Genomic DNA, 20868 nt, shown 5'->3' with positions numbered 1-20868 from the left:
GTGATATTATAATTATTTATTAAAACAGTTAATTCCGTGTTTCTGATAATGAAATAAAACACTTCAAGTGCCATTAATGCAGGCTCTGCTTTGCAACATTATCTTTGGCTTAAATTAAAAATGAAGATATAAACTATGAATACTTTAATGACTCAAACTTAGAAACATTTCATTAATTTCTTCATAGCTGAGTTTACTGAAACAAAATACAAAAGTCAACACTATTTTACCTACTAAGTTTTCTTCAGCAATGTTCCAAATTTCTTTTGATCAAATATCTTGATATATGATGCAGAAAAGCTGTGATAATTTCTCATACAGTATTGTAAGTTCCTGATTGTATTAATTATTATTAAATTAATGTATAGCTATTATATTTTTAATTCAATTTGCTAGAGGCAAATGTGTCTCATTTAAGACAGGCTTCCTGACTCAGCTTTAGCTGTAAAACCTTGCAGCTCTTTTAAGAGGCCCACCCACAAAACACTGAAATGGTGTTGATGAAAAGCTGACCACATGCTTTTTGGTTTTCATCCATACCAGGGAAAAAAAAACATGCTGTTTTAAAATGCTCCAGAGCATTTGACTGTGGTTTGTGAGCAGACTGCTACACAATTTGAATTAAAAATATAATGATTTGTTTTGACAATATAGACTTGGGATGGGACAATGGTCTATATTCTGTCAATTATATTTTAAATAAATGCTGAATAAGGTACTGAACCACGTGGCTAACAAAGACAAGAATAATGGGCTAATATGAGTTATAAGAGTTAATAAGAAGCATGAGCTAATGGGACAATCAGTTTATAACTAATATAGACCTCTGTGTTATTTCTTTGGAACTTAATGATTATGGGAACAGGGCAGGACAGAAACCCCCAATAACATTCAGACCCTCCTGTTACAAATGGCATCCACATGGACAACCACATCCACATAAAGCCTGAGAGGGATTGGGAAGTAATTCTAGACAAAAAAGAATAGAGTTAAAGAGTTAAGCACAGCTAATTGATAGCAGCATTTTCTCAGGTGGGCTCTATTTGCTAGAGGCAATTGTGTCTCATTTAAGACAGGCTTCCTGACTAAGCTGTAAAACCTTGCAGCTCTTTAAAGAGGCCCACCCACAAAACACTGAAATGGTGTTGATGAAAAGCTGACCACATGCTTTTTGGTTTTCATCCATAGCAGGGAAAAAAAAACATGCTGTTTTAAAATGCTGGCTTTCTGGGCTGTTCTACCAGTGCAAACTCTGACTTTTTCATACAGGAGATCCAGCTCCAGAGCATTTGACTGTGGTTTGTGAGCATACTGCTACAGCTTGCTTGCTGGCAGGGACCTTGAAATGCCATAGAGTTGTGGCAATAACTGTGGCTATAGCCAGTAGCTCTGCCATGAGGCTGGAATCTCAGAATGCTAAGAAATGGGCTGGATCCAGCTGTCAAAGCCACAGCTTTAATCCTCTCAATATTTCTTAGCAAATTAAAGATTCATGTGGTCATAAAAAGAGAGATATACAGTAAAGAGAGTGTCAAAGATGAAGAAAACCTCTAAATGTTTTACAGTGTGTTAAAAATATATGCAGGCTTAGGAGAAAAAAGAAAAAAAAGTCCTTTTAAAAAGAGAGAGTAGTTGGGTGTGGTGGCACACACCTTTTATCCCAACAAGTGGAAGACAGAGGCAGGCAGACCTTTGTGAGTTCAAGGCACAGTGGCACATGCCTTTAATCCCATTGCTTGGGAGGCACAGACAGAGAGATCTCTGTGATTTCAAGGACAGCCTGTTCTATAGAGTGAGTTCCAGGACAGCCCAAGATACATCAAGAAGCTGTCTCAAAAAGCCAAAAAGTAAAAATAAAAGAAATAGAGGTTAAAATAAAGCCATGTAAAGATGAAAAATACACAGGGAGTCTGGATACTGTATGTTATTATGCTCTCTTTGAATTGTTTGAATGTTGCTGAGGAAGGAGCAACAGTTGCTAAATGATATTTGCTTATAAATGCTGCTGAATTAATCCAAGATAGGTATTTTGAGAATGCCTTGACTTCAAAACTGAAGTCAAAAGATATGATACTTTGGAGAAAAGATTTTGCTTTTGTTTCCATGGAAAATGAGAGGTTTTATCTTAACTTATTCTGAGTTAAGATAAATCACGTTTGATCAAGGAAGACTACCTGAGAAATCTTCAATAGGAACAGGTGACCCAGATGTCTGAGTTCCACATCCAGAACAGATTCAAGACGCTGCCCGAGACGATCAAGCCTCACAGGATACTCCAGTAAGGACTTGATCATAATTCTAAATTTCTTTAGGTCCCCATAAGATTATCAGCACCCCCAACTAGCATGAAGTAGCCTGGAAAACTATGCCCACATTCCCAAACAATGGACTATTGATATTTCCCTTTGTTTAGAATGTTGGTTACAAGTGTTATGGCAAATGGTAAGGAGAAAAGCTAAACAAAGGTTATTAGATTTTAGAGTTATTGTTTTTCAAAAAAAAAAAAGAGGAGGAAGTGGTGTGGGACAATGGTCTGTATTCTGTCAATTATATTTTAAATAAATGATGATTGATCAGTAGCCAGGCAGGAAGTATAGGTGGGACAAACATACAGGAATTAGAGGCAGGGCAATGAGAATTCTGGAAAGAAGGAAGCTCTTTTGGCAGTCCTGACCCAGCCACAAAAGTAGAAAAATGTGATTTTTCTCAGTGAATAAGGTACAGAGCCACGTGGTTAACATAGACAAGAATAATGGCTTATAATGAGTTATAAGAGTTAATATGAAGCATGAGCTAATGGGCCCATTAGTATATAACTAATATAGATCTCTGTGTTATTTCTTTGGGACTTAACGATTGCGGGAACCGGGCAGCACAGAACCCCCCAACAACAAGCAACCCCTCCTGTTACATAGACTTACAATGTATTACTGATACAATAACCAACAAGATATCCCAAATTATCTATGTCTGGATATTATTCAAACATATCTAACAATCTGGAAGTTAGAACCTGATGCACATTGTAAAACTTAAACCTAAATCACATGATTAGATTATTCATTATTTAAATTCCCAAATCCTATAGAAAAATTCATTATTAAATATAAGACCCATTTTATTCTTTCAAATCATGCTTTAGGAAATGTAGAAACTATTTTATTTTCCATAAAATCAAAATTATTCTGTAACATAAAAGGAAAATTATAGGTTTAAAGAAAATACATAATTTGGGCATAAAAGCTAAATTCAGGGTCTGCACATATATATACCAATAGTACATGGGGTTTTGTAGGTATCTTTTGTATATAGATGGGTGAATGTAGAATTCACCAATTATTTCAGTCATGCAAACAACTGAAATAGATAAGGAAAACAAAAATAGCTTCATTTTACTAGTGTTTGGTTCAAAATGCCCTAAATAATACTCTCTCAATTTCAGCTTGTTTGGTTTCTGTGAAGTATTAGTTAATGTATCTATTTTCATTTCTATTGTGACAAGAATTATTTTAATGGGTAACAAAAGATGGCTATAGATATCTTAATGTTAATATAATCACCTCTATCACTCTAATAAAATACCTATGTATATCGTTATACTTAATCTATTTTATCAAAAGTTCTTTTAGTTTTCTTATATATTATTATTATAGAAATTCCATCTCATAATTTGTTTATTTATTTTTATGGTGGTATTGAAGGATTTGAGGATGTCACTACATTGTCATATATATATATATATATATATATATATATATATATATATATTTCACTTCCACTAATGTGGCAGTGAATAATTAAGCTTAGCTATACAATATGTTTAGCCATTGATAAGCGAACTGTTAAAAAATTAACTTTCACGATAAAAGTTAAAAATATTCAAGGTTATTTCATTCAGCACCCTTGTTCCAGATAAGTGCAGACTAAGAATATTAATCACATTTCTCTGGAATTCTGTATCTCAGCTTTTCTAAAGTCTCATTATTCATTCCTTCTTGTCTCTGCTGTAAGTAATACAAAAGTTGTATAATATTTAAATTTTTAAAAAAATAAATTTCTAAATTTCTTTCCTAAAAGTTTGTATTGAATTAGTAAACACATGAGATGGGACAATATATCTAATCACATAGCCCTCTCCTTTGCTCATGAAAGTTTGATTTATCTCAAGTTTTAATTTCAATTTCAATTTGCTAAAGATTAAAATTAGGAAATACTTCCATTACTATTAAACTTGTTGCTACTATGTTAAATAATTTTCTTTTAATAATACATTTTTAATATTTCTTTTAAAAATATAACCCTGAAAAAGTGATCTCCAGCTGAAAGAGTGGGGATATTGCTTTGTTATTAACATGTCTACATAAGGTGATGATGGTACTTCTATTTTTTTGTAGCAGAGAAATTGAACTAACAGTTACTCTTACAAAACCTTGCACAGCCTTCATTCAGGAGGAAGGGGCTTTCTCCTACCTCATCTTGATATGTCTGCTTATGTTGGCTCCCCATGGGAGACTTTACCCTCTCTGTTCCTCTGATGGGGGATGGGGCATGTGCAGTGAGCAGGAGGACGAGAGGGAGGGGGGACTGGCATTGGTATGTAAAATGAATATTTTTTTTTAATTTTGGAATTTACGTTTAGATAATAACTTACCACTAAATATTCTAAGCAGGACTAGTCACTACATTTTAAAAATGTGATGGTAACAACAAACACAGAACAAAACAAAATTGGTACCTGCTCAAATAATTGCTAACAAACTCAGTACAAGAGGACCAAGACAATTTTCTTTGATAACAAATGTTATGTTTTTTCCTGAATAGTTTTAAAGAGAAAAATATGCAAAGCCTGAGAACATTCATTTCAGCAGTAAACTGTCTAATATAGCCAATTCTTAGATTTTTAAAACAAGTCAAACTGATAGATGAATTAACAGGCTGAAAATAGAATCTGTGTTACTATCCTCCTGAAGTCAATATGAGTAGATTCAATGGAAACTGTTATGGTTTCAGCTGCACAGTGGTGGCTGGCACTTCTGGATTCCAGGGCCACACACCCGGGAAGACAAGTACTCAGGAAAAAGTACGTAGCCGTCTAAGCTCCATCTAGGCTCCTTAAGGCCCTTCGTGACCTTCATGTGGCATGATCACATCACCTACATATGACACAGCTATGTAAGCCCTTGTATACATGCATGAGCTTCATCACCTATGTATGATGTAGCTACATCAGCCCCTGTGCACACGTGCTAGGCAGCCTTTAAAAGCTGATTCACCCCATCCATGCTTTCTCTCCCCACACACTTTCCGAGGCTTGTGTGCACATATGTTTCCCTTTCATAAACTCTTAAGTGGGTTTTGTTGTATGTTTTGTGATCTGTTTTCGCTCACACTGGGTAACTTCATTGATGCCGTGCAACTTGGTAAGCTCTCCCACCCCTCTCCTGGGGCCGGGACCCTGGACCAGGTTTTTCCACAACATTCTCAGTTCCACCTTCCTGGCTGCTTTGATGGGTGAGTTCTCCTCTTCCATTCAGCATAACCATTTCTCCTAATGTGAGATTTGACCGTTGAGCTCCCAGGAACCCTTTGGCATTCCTAGAAACGGGGGAAAAGCCCCCAATCACAGCCTTCAAGGCTATGGTTGAACACTTCACTGACATTCACTGCTGGTTGCTTCCTATAACTAGAAATGTGACTGGACTACCTGGGGTGGTCCTCCCGCCATTAAAATCTCTTTGTGCCATTTGGCTCCCCTAGCACTGCATTCACTGATTGGTGCGTTCATTTTGGGGAGCTGGGGTCTCTGGGATTTGGGGGGAATTTTTGTTTCTTTTTTCCTTGTGGACTTCTTTTAAGTGATCCCCACTGTCAGAGACCACCTGGGGAGCCCTCTATCCTTTGGCTCCCAAGGTGATGGACCAGAAGCCAGCTGACTCAATTATCAGCCCCTGCCTCCAGAGTGGAGACGTCCCATGGCCAGGCCTTGGGGTTTGTGTAACACAAACGGGGCCTGCTTGTTGTTGGGGTTTCTGTCTCGCTGGGTACCCCACAACTGTTTAGCCCCAAAGAAAATCACACATAGGTCTCCATAAATTACAAGCTGATTGGCCCATTAGCTCTAGCCTCTCATTGGATAACTCACACATCTTGATTAATCCATTTTTTGAACTATGTTAGCCATGTGGCTCAGTATCTTTTTCAGTGGGGCAGATCACTCTTGCTGCTTCGGTGATCTGGACAGGAGCGGCAGGTGGTCTGGGCAGGAGTGGGAGGAATCAACTTCTTCCTTCCCAGAATTCTCCTGTTTTCATTGTATCATTTCTACTTTCTGTCTGGTTTTCCTGCCTATACTTCCTGTCTGGCCAATCAGCATTTATTTAAAACATGATTGACAGAATAAAGACAATTCTCCTGTACCAGGTTTGTTCTGTTTTTGCCATTTTTATGTTTTCAGGTATGGGAAACAAACCCCCAAACCCAGCAAACAGGACTGCCAGTATCCTACTGCCTGTATCTGACACCTGTCTGCTCTCCCATTTCACTGGGCAGCCCCTTCTCCACCTGCCTGTGAATGCTATTTTTCTCTCATTCCCATTCCTTTTATTTTATCCTGCCACGGTTACTACTGGTCCCATAGAAACTGGCAAGATTAATCAGATCTGTGAGGCCGTTATTTCTTGTTCTAGCCTTTACTCCCCACCATTGGTGGCATGGTGGCTCTGGGACAGGGTTTCTTATGGTGCTGAATAATTTTCCTCTCTCCTTCATGTATAAAAGAATATGTAAATGGTGTGGCCACACAGAGTAATTCTGTTTTAAATTATGTGTATTCTACATGGCCTCTATGTCTCTCTTGTTATTATATTTAAAACTCCCGTGGCTCAAAAAAAAAATAAACATGGTTTCTCCATATAACACATGACCACCACCATTTTGACTAAGGTCAGATGACCTCAGAACAATCTTAACTGAAGTCAGGTGTCCTCAGCACCATCTTAACTGAAGGCTAGGTCAGGTGAGCATGGCCTGCCATCTTTACTGAGGTATTACCTGCCTAGCCCCACTGTTTACTCACATTTTGTCTCTAAATTCCTTTTATTGAGTGTCACGTTTGTGTTTTACCAGCGGCATGCCTTTGGTAGGGCCCACCAAAGGAATCCACTTTGCCCAACTCCCGTTCCCCGTGTGTGTGTGTGTGTGTGTGTGTGTGTGTGTGTGTGCATACATGTGCCTTAAGTTAACTTTGTATAAACATAAGTTAGCTTTAACTCTGTGTATGTGTGTATAAATGAACGTTTATTTACTGTTAAAACGTATAATTGTCTGTCCGTTATATCTCATTGCAACTACGAAAACAAAAAGTCTCATGTTTTAAATTGGTTTGTACTCTTAAATCTCTTACAAAAATATGGTATATTTAATCAAATCCTGCTTTAAAATATATTAGGCTGTTCTCTACTATTGTCAGTTCTACCATTCAGTTTCTATGGCAAACAGTTTTTTTCTTCTTTGTCTTTTACAACTATAAATCTTACCTGTTAAGTTGAGAGCCAGGATAGTCATGCCTGAACCCAGCTCTCTAGGCAGAGTCTATACTGTAGTTATAACTTACCTATATCCAATAAACAGCCCACAACTGTTAGAGATCTGGGGAATATGGCATTAAATATTTAATTTTTAAAAGACTTCTCATAACAGAAATAGACATGTGGGCTCCTAGCAGCAGCACTCTATTTCCACCAAAAAAGACAGAAGAAAGATGAGCATGGAACAATGTCCATCCACAATTTGCTTCATCAACAGGCAAGTGCTGATCACTGGGCAAAACTGCCCTTCATCTAAACTGAAAATCTCCAGACAGTGAACAGAATCACTGAAATTGACAGCCTAGCTGCTTAGGTCAAGGTAGGCTTGTCTTCCTACAGATTTCTAACCAACAGAATCTACTAAAGCCTGTCTGGCCCTGCACTAAATAGCAAAAGACAAATTCAACCCTCAACAACCATGGAGGACCCTGAGGAGTAACTCTGGGTAGCCAACCATGTAAGTTCTCTATCATTTTTTAATCAATAACTCAAGTAAAACTGTTTTTTTTCAAAGATCTCTGATGCAGTTTGACAGCTGAGAGGGTTTGTCAGTTTAAAGGATAGCCTCATCAAACAAATTTCAGTAAGATCAAAATTCTCACTCGTGCTGCCTTTCATAGTCATAAAGAAACTTTTCTTCATAGGAAAAATATCTGTCACAGTCATTTTGGTATAAATATGCTGCTTTTTGAAACTTATGTTTTCACAAAGCCAAAAATTCTTGTGAGTTCCACGGAGCCAAATTTAAAGATCCACCTTAAACAGGTCAGATAACACCCCTCTCAGTTACCTGGTCCTAAAAAAATCTTTTCTTTTTAAACTTTGTCCTCTGTTCTGCCAATATCTTGCTGGTGTAAGAGACACCAGACAGTTCCATCCCACAAACCCCGGACAAGAGTAGAGAGACAAGCTAACACAGGATGTGACCAGCACCCAGCTTTCTCAGCCCCGACCATGACAATGCCCACAAATAAACAGAAAGAAGTCTTGAGAATTCACCTTCCCAATTTATTTAACCTGTTGTTCGTAACTTCATGCCTTTTTATTATAAAAAAGAGATGGGAATATTATGATCTGCTGCTGGCTTGTCCTGCCACTTGGGTACCCTGTCCCTTTAAGAGACAAGCCCCACCCACTCCCATTCCACCCAGGAAAGCAGATCTTCTGCCTCATTCCCATGGAAGAAGTGGCTACTGCCTCTCTCCCCACTTCTTTTTCTCTTCTTCCCCTCCCTCTTTCCCTTTCCCTTCATTTTTATATCCCACTAAGTAACTCTATACCCAAATTCTCTCTGTATGGTATATCTGTCTGTCTTTCACCCACTGCTATCTCTAACCTATCTTGGTCTCCCACCTGTCCAGGACCCACCAAGGCCTTGGGTGGTGGGACCTGCTGTCTCTCTGGCCCACCTGCTGGGTCACCTGCCACTGCCCTGCATGGGACATTGAACACGTTAGAGAATAACAATAACTCTAATTGGCTTATAAAGCCATTTTGAGGATAGGAAAATTATTTCTGAGGCCTTATTATATATTTGTTGTTGCTGATATTCAAATTTAATTCTAATGTTATTTGGTTGTTGTTAATCATAGAGTTAGTGGTAAATAAGTAAGAATATCTCCATACCAGGTTGCATAACTCAAATGGAAATAACTTTTTATAATAATGTACAAAAGTTATCAAAAACAAGTATATTTTGTCACTTAGGTATTATTATAATCATTATTATCATCATTATTCCTTTAAAATAACACCTTCACACTGTTATTCACAAGGAAAAGGTGACAAGGTATTCTCTTTTATTTTTTTATTTTTTTAAATTTATTTATTTATTAAGGATTTGCCTCCTCCCAGCCACCGCCTCCCATTTCCCTCCCCCTCCCCCCATCAAGTCCCCCTCCCTCATCAGCTTGAAGAACAATCAGGGTGCCCTGACCTGTGGGAAGTCCAAGGACCACCCACCTCCATCCAGGTCTAGTAAGGTGAGCATCCAAACTGCCTAGGCTCCCCCAAAGCCAGTGGTCAATCAGACAGGAACCTAATAGAGAATTAAGAGAATTATTGGAGGTAACGAAGTGAAGGTATTCTCTTAATACAGCCAGTTGTTTCTGAATTGGCAAAGAGAATAATTTGCTTAAAAATTAGAAAAGGAAAGAATGTATATGACCACCATGGAGCATGTGCTATGTATATATTATAGTGAAATCAAGATAGAAATAAATTGTCAGGTTCACAATAGGATATATTTTAAGCAATAAAAACTTTTTACATCTGTGAGCAAAAATACATAAATTATTAAATAATGTGACACTAGATGTACATATTTTGCATATGTTAACATTTAAACAAACTAGAAATAGCTCACGAAATTGCTTATGAAAATGTCTACTGATACTTATTTTAAAAGGCAATTTCACTGAAAAACAAACCTCAGGCCTCAAAGCACCAAGTAAGGCCAAAAAAGTATATCAAAATCTATATAGGAAATATATGAAAACCTCCAATGATCTACTAACTTTTCAATTTACAAATCAACCCAATTAAAAGACACATTTCGTTACCTTCTCAAGGGGTGTGCTAGTTAGAAAATGAAAACAATTTTGTGCAGTAAACCTGGTATTGTCATGAATAACCTAAAATACCAATACTTGGTTAATTAAAGTTAAAAAGTTTTCAGAGAAAGTTATTATACAGAATATGAAAGAATTATATTAATCCCCTTTAGATTCACTAAAAAGAAAATTTTAATTATGCAATTCTAAATATGTTATTCCATCTTTTATGAATAACAAACAAAATAAAAATTCTTATTACTTAGTTTTCTCAAATAATTTATTAGAAAATTCTGTGCAATAAATTATATATTTAGATACTGTCTTATCACAGTAGCAAGGAAAAGATAGACAACTAAAATATGAAATATGAGTTAGGGGAAATCCTCAGCTTTTAGATCACCATACATAAACTTTAACCAGCCTACTTGTTGGATATATGTTGTTAAAATTCAAAGGAGTCAATAAGCTGCTAGGACGCTAGGACCTAACCTGGAGGACAAAGGGGTGGCCGGTAGCTCCTTTGTTCCCATAGCCTGCCCGCAGCAAGCGGGGTGGGCCCTTTGTTCTCGAGCTAACCAGGCAGCGTGGAGTTTCAATCTGGGCACCAAGTGAAACATCATTGTGGTGAGTGAGTGCTGCGGCAGCTGGGAACATACCTCAGCCCGCCCACACTTCCAGGCCATCCCACAGGGGCTATACTCCCCAAACCGCCTCTCTATTTCTATCCCATTCAGCTTACATCCAGATCCCCACACCCCCTGTCTCCCTCCCTCTCTCCCTCCTTTGGGGCATAGCGCCTCCCTGCCAAGCCTGCTAGGACGCTGGGACCGAACCGGGAGGACAAAGGGGTGGCCGGTAGCTACTTTCTTCCCATAGCCTGCCCACAGCGAGCAGGGTGGGCCCTTTGTTCGCGAGCTAACCAAGCAGCATGGAGTTTCGATCTGGGCACCGAGTGAAACATCATTGTGGAGAAACATCTCTGGGGAGTGACATCACTGGGAAGGTACATCAGTGGGCAAGAAGACCTGATCCTGTAAAAGAAGATCCAAAAGGGAGTATTGGGAGGAAGAAATGGGCAGACGCCAATGCAGGAATTCTCCCAACAATCTGAAAAACAACATGAAACCACCAGAAGCCAGTGACCACACAACAGGAGGACATGAACACCTTAATCAAGAAGAAGTAGAAAAAACTGACTTCATGAAAGTGATTGACACCCTTAAACAGCATATAAAAAACGCCCTTATGGAAATGGATGAGAAGTATAATAGAAAGTTTGAGGAATTGAGTAAATCAGTGAATGATACCCTAGGAAACCAAGGAAAAACAATCAAGCAGATAAAGGAAACAGTTCATGACTTGAAAACTGAAATGGAGGCAAAGAAGAAAACACAAACAGAGGGCCCGCTGGATATAGAAAATCTAGGTAAATGAATAGAGACTACAGAATCAAGTATAACCAGCAGAATACAAGAGATAGAAGAAAGAATCTCAGATTCTGAGGATAACATAGAGAAAATAAACACTCTGATCAAAGAAAACAGCAAGTCCAACAATCTCTCATCACAAAACATTCAGGAAATATGGGACACAATAAAGAGACCAAACCTAAGAATAATTGGAGTAGAAGAAGGAGAAGAAGTGCAGCTCAATGGTACAGAAAATATACTTAATAAAATTATAGAAGAAAACTTTCCCAACCTGAAGAGAGATGTACCTATGAAGGTTCAAGAAGCATACAGAACACCAAATAGGCTGGATCAAAAGAAAACATCCCCTCGCCATATAATAATCAAAACACAAAATATGCAGAATAAAGAAAGAATATTAAGAGCCGCAAAGGAAAAAGGCCAAGTTACTTATAAAGGTAAACCTATCAGACTTACACCTGACTTCTCTATGGAAACCATGAAAGCCAGAAGGTCCTGGATAGATGTTCTCCAAAAACTAAGAGACCACGGATGCAAGCCCAGACTACTATATCCAGCCAAATTTTCATTCACTATAAATGGAGAAAACAAAATTTTCCAGGATAAAAACAAATTTAAACAATACGTAGCCACAAATCCAGCCTTACAGAAAATAATAGAAGGAAAATCACTAACCAAGGAGTCCAACAATGACCACAATAACTCAGACATCTAGAGACTCTACACCAGCGCAAATCAAAGAAGGAAAACACACAAACCCTACTACTAAAAAAGTGACCGGAGTTAACAACCACTGGTCATTAATATCAATTAATATCAATGGGCTCAACTCACCTATAAAAAGGCACAGGCTAAGAGATTGGATAAGAAAACAGGATCCAACATTCTGCTGTCTACAAGAAACACACCTCAACCACAAAGACAGGCACCTACTCAGAGTAAAGGGCTGGGAAAAGGCTTATCAAACAAATGGACCTAAGAAACAAGCAGGTGTGGCCATACTAATTTCTAACAAAGTTGACTTCAAACTTAAATCAATCAGAAGAGATGGAAAGGGACATTTTATACTCATAACAGGAACAATTCATCAGGAAGAAGTCCCAATCCTGAATATCTATGCCCCTTATATAAAAGCACCCACGTACGTAAAAGAAACATTACTAAAATTCAAGGCAGACATCAAACCGCATACACTAATAGTAGGAGACTTCAACACTCCTCTCTCACCAATGGACAGGTCAATCAGACAGAAACATAAAAGAGAAATTAGAGAATTAATGGAGGTAATGAAGCAAATGGACTTAACAGACATCTATAGATTATTCCACCCAAAGAGGAAAGAATATACCTTCTTCTCTGCAGCTCATGGAACCTTCTCGAAAATTGACCATATACTTGGTAACAAAACTAACTTACACAGTTACAAAAAAATATTAGTAACCACCTGTGTCTTATCAGATCACCATGGATTAAAGTTAGAATTCAACAACAATGCTACCCCCAGAAAGCCTACAAACTCATGGAAACTGAACAGTCAACTTCTGAACCATACCTGGATTAAGGAAGAAATAAAGAAAGAAATTAAAGTCTTCCTTGAATTCAATGAAAATAAAGAAACAACATACTCGAACTTATGGGACACTATGAAAGCAGTCCTGAGAGGAAAGTTCATAGCACTAAGTGCCCACCTAAAGAAAACAGAGAAAGCACATACTGGAGACTTAACAGCCCACTTGAAAGCTCTAGAAAAAAAAGAAGCATACTCACCTAGGAGGAGTAGAAGACTGGAAATAATCAAACTGAGCGCTGAAGTCAACAAAATAGAAACACAGAAAACAATCCAAAGAATCAATGAAACAAAAAGCTGGTTCCTGGAGAAAATCAACAAGATTGATAAACCCCTATCCAAACTAATCAAACGACAGAGAGAGAATTTGCAAATTAATAAGATCAGAAATGAAAAGGGGGACATAACCACAGACACAGAGGAAATTCAGAGAGTCATTAGATCTTACTACAAAAGCCTGTATGCCACAAAACTGGAAAATGTAAAAGAAATGGACGCTTTTTTAGACAAATACCATCTACCAAAACTAAACCAGGACCAGGTGAACAATCTAAACAGACATGTAAGTCGCGAAGAATTAGAAGCTGCCTACCAAAAAAAGCCCAGGACCAGATGGTTTCAATGCAGAATTCTACCAGAACTTCCAAGAAGACCTAATACCTATACTCCTTAATGTATTCCACAATATAGAAACAGAAGGGTCATTACCAAATTCCTTTTATGAAGCCACAATTACTCTGATACCAAAACCACTCAAAGACTCAACCAGGAAAGAGAACTACAGGCCAATCTCACTCATGAATATCGACACAAAAATCCTCAACAAAATACTGGCAAATCGAATCCAAGAACACATCCGAAAAATTATCCATTATGATCAAGTAGGCTTCATTCCTCAGATGCAGGGCTGGTTCAACATACGAAAATCTATCAATGTAATCCAGCATATAAATAAACTGAAAGAAAAAAACCATATGATCATTTCATTAGATGCTGAAAAAGCATTTGACAAAATTCAACATCCATTTATGTTAAAAGTCTTGGAGAGATTAGGGATACAAGGGTCATACCTAAATATAATAAAAGCTATATACAGCAAGCCGACAGCTAACATCAAATTAAACGGAGAGAAACTCAAAGCCATCCCACTTAACTCAGGAACACGGCAAGGCTGTCCACTCTCGCCATACCTCTTCAATATAGTGCTTGAAGTTCTAGCAATAGAAATAAGACAACATAATGGGATCAAGGGGATTCGAATTGGAATGGAAGTAGTTAAACTTTCGTTATTTGCAGATGATATGATAGTGTACATAAGCGACCCCCAAAACTCCACCAAAGAACTTATACAGCTGATAAACAGCTTTAGTAATGTGGCAGGATACAAGATCAACTCCAAAAAATCAGTCGCCCTCTTATACACAAAGGATAGCGAAGCAGAGAGGGAAATCAGAGAAGCTTCACCATTCACGATAGCCACAAACAGCATAAAATATCTTGGGGTAAATCTAACCAAGGAAGTGAAAGGTTTATTTGACAAGAACTTTAAGGCATTGAAGAAAGAAATTGAAGAGGATACCAAAAAATGGATGGACCTCCCTTGCTCTTGGATTGGGAGGATCAACATAGTAAAAATGGCAATTCTACCTAAGGCAATTAATAGATTCAATGCAATCCTCATCAAGATCCCATCAAAATTCTTCACAGATCTGGAGAAGACAATAATCAACTTTATATGGAAAAACAAAAAACCCAGGATAGCCAAAACAATCCTATACAATAAAGGATCTTCTGGAGGCATTACCATCCCTGACTTCAAACTCTATTACAGAGCTATACAGTAATGAAAACAGTGTGGTACTGGCATAAAAACAGAGAAGTCGACCAATGGAATCGTATAGAAGACCCGGATTTTATCCTACAAACCTATGAACACCTCATTTTCGATAAAGGAGCTAAAAGTATAAAATGGAAGAAAGAAAGCATCTTCAGCAAATGGTGCTGGCACAACTGGATGTCAACATGTAGAAGAATGAAAATAGACCCATATCTCTCACCGTGCACAAAACTCAAGTCCAAATGGATTAAAGACCTCAATATCAGCCCAAACACACTGAACCTGATAGAAGAGAAAGTGGGAAATACCCTACAACAGATGGGCACAGGAGATCGCTTCCTATGTATAACCCCAGAAGCACAGACATTAAGGGCAACATTGAATAAATGGGACCTACTTAAACTGAGAAGATTCTGTAAAGCAAAGGACATGGTCACTGAGACACAAAGGCAACCTACTGACTGGGAGAAGATTTTCACCAACCCCACAACAGACAAAGGTCTGATCTCCAAAATATATAGAGAACTCAAGAAACTAGACTTTAAAATGCTAATTAACCCAATTAAAAATGGGGCACTGAACTGAACAGAGAATTCTCAACAGAAGAAGTTCAAATGGCCAAAAGACACTTAAAGTCATGCTCAACCTCCTTAGCAATCAGGGAAATGCAAATCAAAACAACTTTGAGATACCATCTTACACCTGTCAGAATGGCTAAAGTCAAAAACACCAAGGATAACCTTTGCTGGAGAGGCTGTGGAGGAACGGGTACCCTCATCCATTGCTGGTGGGAATGCAATCTTGTGCAACCACTGTGGAAGTCAGTGTTTCGGTTTCTCAGGAAATTCGGGATCAACTTACCCCTGGACCCAGCAATACCACTCTTGGAAATATACCCAAGAGATGCTTTATCAAATGACAAAAGCATTTGTTCAACTATGTTCATAGCAGTATTATTTGTAATAGCCAGAACCTGGAAACAATCTAGATGCCCTTCAATGGAAGAATGGATGAAGAAAGTATGGAATATATACACACTAGAGTACTACGCTGCGGTAAAAAACAATGACTTCTCGAATTTTGCATGCAAATGGATGGAAATAGAAAACACTATCCTGAGTGAGGTATCCCAGACCCAAAAAGATGAATATGGGATGTACTCACTCATAATTGGTTTCTAGCCATAAATAAGGACCACGGAGTCTACAAGAGGTGAACCTAAAGAAGCTAAGTAAGAAGGTGAACCCAAGGAAAAACAAATAGTTGTCCTCTTGGCTAAGGGAAGTAGACCCAATTGCCGGGGAGAAAATGGGATCTTGGGGATGGGGTGGGATGGGGGTAAAGGGAGATGGGGAGAGAAAAGGTAGAAGGGAAGGAGGGGGGACCTGGGAAACAGGAGAATTGGGATAAAGGAAAGGTGGATAGGGGAGAACGGAACCACAATTCTTAGTTAAGGGAGCCACTTTAGGGTGGGCAAGAGACTTGACCCTAGAGGGGCTCCCTAGTGCCCAAGATGAGGTTCCCAGTTAATTCCTTGGGCAGCTGAGGATTGGGAACCTGAAATGACCCTATCCTAGAGCAATACTGACGAATATCTTGCATATCATCATAGAATCTTCATCTGGTGATGGATAGATATAGAGACAGAGACCCACACAGGAGCACTGGACTGAGCTCCCAAGGTCGCAAGGAGGAGCAGAAGGAGGGAGAACATGAGCAAAGAATTCGGGACCACGAGGCGTGCATCCACCCACTGAGACAGTGGAGCTGATCTACAGGGAGCTCACCAAGGCCAGCTGGACTGTGACCGCAAAAGCATGGGATAAAACTGGACTCTCTGAACATGGCGAACAATGAGGGCTGATGAGACACCAAGGACAATGGCACTGGGTTTTGATCCTACTTAATGTTCTGGCTTTCTGGGAGCCTAGCCAGTTTGGATGTTCACCTTCCTAGATATGGACGGAGGGGGGAGGACCTAGGACTTACCACAGGGCAGGGAACCAGGACTGCTCTGTGGACTGGAGAGGGAGGGGGGGAGAGGAGTGGGCGAGGGGGAGAAGGGTGGGAGGAGGGGGAGCAGGGTGGGAGGAGGGGAAGGGAAATGGGAGGCTGCGAGGAGGTGGAAACTTGTTTTTTTTGTTTATGTTTTTTTTTCTTCTTTTCGCAATGAAAAAAAAAGGAGTCAATAAAAAGAAAGCATTTTCAAAACTATGACTTTATTTACCAGAGGGACTGTAATCGGCACCAGTTTGTATGAATCATACCATATTTCTCATTATACTTGGTTGTCCTTGAGATGCCCATCTTCAAGGTATTATCACAGTTCTACTAAAGGCAATGAATATTTCCACATACATCTTTCACTTAGGATTAACTAGGTTAGGTAATATTATATGATTAAAAAGATATAAGGCATATAACTTCCTTTATCCAGCCACAAGTTGGTTAGTCTATCTTCTGATTACAATGTGAATGTAAATCTAACAATCTTTACTGTAAAGATTTACAAAGACAGTGATCAAAGATACATTATCAAATGGAAAACAACTTTTGTTGTTTATTATAATAGTCATTATTGTGACTGCAGTATTGAGGGGACAAATATAGGCTCTGCTGCATGCCAGAAAAGTATTATACCATATAGCTACAGTCTACATAAATTATGTATTTTAATCTAGAGTTACAATTTTATGAGATTACATGACACAAACAAAAATAGCTGGAGTATATATCTAAGATAATAGAAACGGACTACCATATGAAGATTTATTTTAAAACAGCATTAATAAATGTACTCTTTAAATTGATACACTAGCACTTATGCTGTTTTTGAACTGCAAATTTTCATTATGCCTCTCCTCTGTACACCAATGGAGGAAGAGAAAACATAAATATACATCAATGCATCAGTAGTGAAGGGATTCAAACCCCATCCCTGAGAAAGCCCGTCAAAAGTCAGCCCCTTCTTGGGACTGCTTAAGATCACTTCTATAGGCTCTATAAGATAGGGTAGCCAAATTTGTCATGTGATTCCTTCCCTACCTTCCCAAGGGTCAACCTGTGATTACCTTGCTTTGTTAATTAAACCTGGATTTATCAATTTGGTTTGATTTGGCTTATTGCATTGGCATTGGAGGAACCCAGCAATGGGGAATATAATCAATTGGAATTATATTCTCATGGTAGTTTCAATGAGAAATATGTTCCTTAAGTACATGACTTGAACATGTGGTCCTCAGTTACTAGTGTTGTATGTAGAGATTTTAGTACCTTTAAGAAGTAGAGTCTTAATGGAGGAAATATCCCATGGGTGATGGGCTTTCTGTGTTTATGGCTTCACCCTACTTCCTTCCTTCTGTCTGTCTACCTCTTTCTGTAGGAAGGTCATTTGTCTATCTGTTGCTTTCATTGGTTAATTAATAAAGAAACTGCTTGGCCTGATAGGTCAGAACATAGGTGGATGGAGTAAACAGAACAGAATGCTGGGAAGAAGGGAAGTTAGGCAATTGCCATGCCTCTCCTCTCTGTGGCAGCCGCAATGGAACCAGCCGCCAGGTCAGACATACTGAATCTTTCTCGGAAAGCCACCACCTTGTGGTGCTACATAGATTACTAAATATGGGTTAAAGCAAGATGTGAGAATTAGCCAATAAGAGGCTGAAACTAATGGGCCAGGCAGTGTTTAAATGAATACAATTTGTGTGTTGTTATTTCTGGTGTAATGCTAGTTGTGCGTGAGCTGGGTGGCAGGAACGCAGCCCGCTGCTCCTTCTACATCTTCCTATCTCAGCACACTTCCCCTCTCCTTTATGCTTTCATGCTTTCTCTACAGAAGTGAAATGTGATTCCAGTTTTCCGTTCCTACAGCCAAGCCATGTCTTCTCCTCTATAATAGACTCTGACTCTATTGAATGATAAGTCAAAATAAATATTTTTTCCCTCTGGTTATTTCTGGTCATGGTGTTTTATCAAAGCAAATGTTATAGAAAATCAGTTAGCTTTAGCACCAGGAAACAGTTTTTGCTCATTTCAGGGGTTTCAGAGGGGAGCAAAAACAAGGTCTCTTCTATTTGGAACTGAGATAGAAGTCATTGGTACTGTATTTTGCCAATGGTTATAGCTGTCTTCTGCTCATATTCTAGTAAGTTAACTGAGACAGAATTAATAAGTGGTGGACTAATTTGTTTGTCAGAGAAAATTTCAAGATGGTGTAAAACTGAGTCTATAGTATAGTTATTATTGATTATTCTTATGCAAATGTACAGTGGAAGAGGAGGAAATTGTCAGCCTAAAGAAGAAAGGAACGCTAGGAAATTTAGGGTTGACCTAAGTCATGTAATAAAATAGAGGCTGCAGTTATTAAAAAGATTAGCACTACTGAAGAAAAGCCTCCTACTCTGAAGGGGAACTATGGGAAATGTGGTTCAGGGCAAGACCCCAACCATCAAAATTTCAACTTGTACAAGGAGATGGCCTATATGGTATTTCAACCTCTTAGAAAGCAACAGGATATGAACATGCTGCTAATGAGATTCAAGTGGATTAAGGTACATTCCAAGCTGTCACAGGAACTTGGAAGTATTATTTTCTCAGTTTGGCTTGGAAGGCATAAAATATGCAAACTAGGAGTGGGATGAAGATTCTTCCCCCATACTTTCAGAGAGCAGCTGAGGCCAAGTAAATTGTAACAGAGCCACAATCACTAAGATGAGACTGGGAGGCTATTGCACAATCATGGGATGGTGAAGCCTGTGTTTCAGTGGTGACCCCAAGATGTTCACTACGCTAGAGTTGGGAAACATCTGGCAGTGAGAAGGGCACACAGACAATGGATCATCTCAAGAAGGAGATGTATAATTTAGGTAGTAAAGCTGGAGTGTTGAAAGCCCTTTAAAACTAAAACTTTAAGTACCAGGTATACAGCTACAGGATTTAGTTTTACCTGTTCCACTTGGTTCTTGCTTTGGTATAATATTTTTTCATGAAGCTTTCATACCTTCATTTTGGAATTGGAAGGTATATACTATGCCATTATATATTGGAAGTGTTTGGTCCCAAATCCAGGAAAAAAGGGCTAATTGAGGTGCCTATTAACATATCAAATCTGACCACCAGATTCTCCTAGCATCCCTAAGTTCCTAACTGATTACAGGGTACTATTGACTGGCATAACTCTTCACCTATCCTAAACTTCTCCAGCCTAAGGAATCTACCTTCCCATCCCTCAGCTTCTCTGATTCCTATATAACCCAACTATTTGGGTTACACAACTCTTTTGGTTACTTTGTCCCCTTTGGCTATTTGGTCCCTTTGTTTCCCGGCCTCCTGGCTCCTTGGATCCTGGCACTCCCCTCCCCCTCCCAACTTTTCTGGCATTGCCTCGCTCAGTTGGCTCATCACATCCACTATGGACTCCCTCAGAGGTCTCTGCCTCTGCCTTGTTTTCTTACTCTTATCTATAATTAAAAATCTCAACCTGTTAGGAGCAGTCATGTCTTTCTTTTAATTCTTTTTTGTTCATTCATCAGGTATCAAAACCTCATGAGTGGCTTAAATGAATTACTTTCCAAGGGACTTGACCACCACTGAACTAATCTGCTGATTTGACTCTCCTAAGATAAGCACTAATCATTTGTTTCCACTGACTTTTGCTATCCACCAAATTTGATTTCAAACTTTAGACTCTGATGCTTAAGTTTTTTATTCCCTTCACGAGCTATTTCTTAGCCATCCCCTAAGTGTCTTCTGGACTCTTTGAATCTTCTGCACCCTCCCAAGGCACCCAGCTGGGCACTCTTCTGGAATCTCTTAGCTCTAGTTTGCTACTAAATACACACACACTTAGCTTCTCCCTTTTCCCAAAAGCCTTAAGTGACCACCTGAGACCTTT

Source organism: Microtus oregoni, unplaced genomic scaffold (assembly GCF_018167655.1).
Source record: "Microtus oregoni isolate MIOR12 unplaced genomic scaffold, Mior012 000059F_ref0000304, whole genome shotgun sequence".
Lineage (NCBI taxonomy): Eukaryota > Metazoa > Chordata > Mammalia > Rodentia > Cricetidae > Microtus > Microtus oregoni.
Note: the sequence above shows the minus strand (reverse complement) of the source record.